Consider the following 3,842-nt stretch of genomic DNA (forward strand, 5'->3'; position numbering starts at 1 on the left):
CTGCATGACAGACCCCCTACCTCAGTTTTCCCTTTCAGAGTCCCCAATAACTCCATATGAAGCTCTCTTACCTCAAAATATTCCTTCTTGGGGCTCGTTTATTATTTGGGCAAATAGTCCATTTATCAGTCACCCCAATGCAAGCAGTCTTAAAATCCAAGGCATCTTATCTATTGACATAACACACACCACATTCTGGCATCTTCTACCACACCCAGACTGTCAGTCCTCTTCTGTCCCTCTCCCAGGACTGGCCAGTTTCAAGGGTGGGTGAGTGAGGTGGTCGCCCTGGGCACCATCTTCCAGGGGGTGCCAAATTGCAGTGCTGCTCAGCTTTTTTATAAGCAGTTGGGCATGGAAAGCATTTTCCACCTTAGCCAGCATGGGCCGCTCCTGGCCAGGACAGCCACCCCAGCCTTTCCAGAGGGAGTTCAAAGCTGTTCTTTTCACCAGGAACCCCCACAGCCGCTCTACTGGGACATCACCCTCACCAGGGAGCATCCCGCACTCCCCCTAGCCCTCTCGCTGTTCCTCTGGGCCCAACCCTTCAGCACTTAGCTGTTGGCAGGGAAGAACTTACCTATTTTCAGCCCAGGCTGGTCTTTGGCCCTGGCTTAGCAGCAGAGGTAGTCTCCTGCTGACATCTCTCTGGCCTTCAAGTGTCTCTAGCCCTGGCCCTCTGGCTTGGGGAGGACAGCCAGCAAACCTTTATTGCTGCTCTCCTACCTTCAGCCTTCCCCCAAGAAATACCTTCTGCTTCCTTCAGGTCCTTCCACAGTCCCCATAGTCTCTGGCAGCTTTCCCCTGCCCGTTTCCTGCCTGACTCAGTTTGAGCTAAGGCAATCCACATTCATAAGGTTTCTCTCTCTTTAAACCCACTTGGGAGGCAGCTAATGAGGGGGCAGGTGCACTGGCCCTGCTTCCTGTTTAAGAGCTAGTGTCATCCTGTGATAGAGGAGCTGCCTCCAGGGACAAGTACAAGCTTTCTAGCAAGCCAGCATCTTTGCAGCATTTCTGAGGTGGGGGGCCAGATGTTATGAAAACTCCAAAACTTCACTTCCCCACCCCTTGTCTCAGCAGCCAGGTTTTGTTGCAGTCCAACGACCCAACTGTCCTGCTCTGTTAGCACTCGTGAATAAATTGAGAAGGCTGCTACATTTCTCTAAAGGGGCAGATGCACCTTCTGCTCTTTATGGGGAATGGTCTGAGTCTCTTCCCCCAGGTGAGGCTCATTCTGTAGTCAGGTTGGCTTAGACCCAGGCTCTCCAGCCCACAGGGCAAGCCACTTTGTTACAATGCTCTTTACTGTCAGCTTTTCTCTCAGCTTGGACAATGAAATGCAGGTTTTTTGTTCATCGTTCACTTCACTTTTAGATTCTGGGTGTTGCCCTATGTAGGTTTCGACCACAGCCATGGAACATCTATTAGTTTAAATGCAAACATTTTCACTGGAATTTAATCCCCACCCCCTGAAACATTTCCGGTGTTTTTTTAGATTTTCTAAAAGCATGTTTTTCTAAAACTTACATTTGAGGCTGAGCTTAACTTGGCAGGGTTGTGTTAAAGAATACTGTACAGTCAAAAGCAAAACAACTAGATATACAATTGCCTTCTTCAGGGGACTAATCAGCTACAACTGTTACCAAACCAAGGAGCACATTGGCTCAAAGAACTCATTTTCCATGAAGATTTTTGTTAAAAAAAAAAAACAACAAAGAATTAACAATTGTTTCTGAATAAAGGTTGATCAACTGTAATTGTGACCAGTACAGCATTTCTCATGTGTGTAACCACACAAGCCTTTCTGTTGTGCTTGCTCCTGCCTACTCCGCAGTATAACATGGGGTATGTCTTCACAGCAGTTAAAAATGCGTGGCTGGTCGTTGCTAGTTGATGGACTCGCAGGGCTCAGGCTAACTGTTTCACTGCAGTGTATACGTTCAGACTCAGCCTGGACCTCAGGCTCTAGAATCCTTCAAGGGGGGAGGGTCCCAGAGCTCGGGCTACAGCCCCAGCTCAAACATGTACACCACAATTAAACAGCTCAAGCCCTGTTAGCCCAAGTCAGCTGACACAGGTCAGCCATGGGTATCTAATGGCAGTGTAAATATACCCATGGAGCCTGATTCTCCATTAAGTTACACGAGTTGTGTGCCATTAACTGCACTGAAGCCAATGGAGGTAGCCTGGTATGGACCAAGTGTTAACAGAGGGGAGTGGCAGGCCCAGGGCATTAGAACGGTCTGTATCCCACCTGCCAGGGGAGGAGGAAGAAAGGAAGAGAGGAAGGGGAACTCCTGTGCAGTTGGGAGAGGGTTCGTTTTTCTTCCCTGCGAGCACTAGAATGGCCCCTAGCACTAGGGTGACCAGACAGCAAATGTGAAAAATTGGGACACCATTAAGAGGAGTTTCTGCAGAGAAATTAGGATGCAAGCCAAAACGAGAGCAGCTGCAGCAAAGAGTCCCAGACATACAGAAATGGAGAGATCCACCTTCACAGGAACAGCAAGAGGAAAAAACAAGCTGTCTTAAAAGGTACAAAAGAGGAAGGGCCTACACTACACTTGGCTCTGTCTACCCTAGGGAATTCTGCCAGCATAGCTATGTTGGTCAGGACAGCGACCCCTGACTGATACAACTGTGCCAGCCAAAGACCCTAGCAAAGACACAATTCTGCCAGCAAACCTGAGCTTGTACTGGTATAACCAGTTTTGCCTGTGAGGGTGGTGGTGTTAGACTCAGACTTTTAAGGTCAGAAAGGACCATTATGATCATCTAGTCTGACCTCCTGCACAACGCAGGCCACAGAATCTCACCCATCTACTTCAATAACAAACCCCTAACCTATGTCTGAGTTATTGAAGTCTTCAAATTGTGGTTTGAAGACCTCAAGCTGCAGAGAATCCTCCAGCAAGTGACCCGTGCCCCATGCTGCAGAGGAAGGCGAAAAACCTCCAGGGCCTCTGCCAATCTGCCCTGGAGGAAAATACCTTCCTGACTCCAAATATGGCGATCAGTTAAACCCTGAGCATGTGGGCAAGACTCACCAGCCAGCACCCAAGAAAGAATTCTCTGTAGTAACTCAGATCCCATCCCATCTAACATCCCATCACAGACCACTGTGCAGGAGTGTTGTACTGGTGTACAGGGCAGACTGGGCATACTTACCTGCTGATAATCAAAGATCAATTGCCAAATTAATTGCCAAAATTAGGCTGTCCCATCATTCTATCCCCTCCATAAACTTATCAAGCTTAGTCTTAAAGCCAGATATGTCTTTTGCCCCCACTACTCCCCTTGGAAGGCTGTTCCAGAACTTCACTCCTCTAATGGTTAGAAACCTTCGTCTAATTTAAGTCTAAACTTCCTAGTGTCCAGTTTATATCCATTTGTTCTTGTGTCCACATTGGTACTAAGCTTAAATAATTCCTCTCCCTCCCTAATATTTGTCCCCCTGATATATTTATAAAGAGCAAGCATATCCCCTCTCAACCTTCTTTTGGTTAGGCTAAACAAGTCAAGCTCTTTGGGTCTCCTTTCATAGGACAGGTTTTCCATTCCTCGGATCATCCTAGTAGCCCATCTCTGAACCTGTTCCAGTTTGAATTCATCCTTCTTAAACATGGGAGACCAGAACGGCACACAATATTCCAGATAAGGTCTCACCAGTGCCTTGTATAACGGTACTAACACCTCCTTATCTTTGCTGGAAATACCTTTCCTGATGCATCCTAAAACTGGATTAGCTTTTTTAACGGCCATATCACATTGGCGGCTCATAGTCATCCTGTGATCAACCAATACTCCGAGGTCCTTCTCCTCCTCCGTCACTTCCAGCTGAT

Source organism: Gopherus flavomarginatus, chromosome 3, assembly GCF_025201925.1.
Source record: "Gopherus flavomarginatus isolate rGopFla2 chromosome 3, rGopFla2.mat.asm, whole genome shotgun sequence".
NCBI lineage: Eukaryota > Metazoa > Chordata > Testudines > Testudinidae > Gopherus > Gopherus flavomarginatus.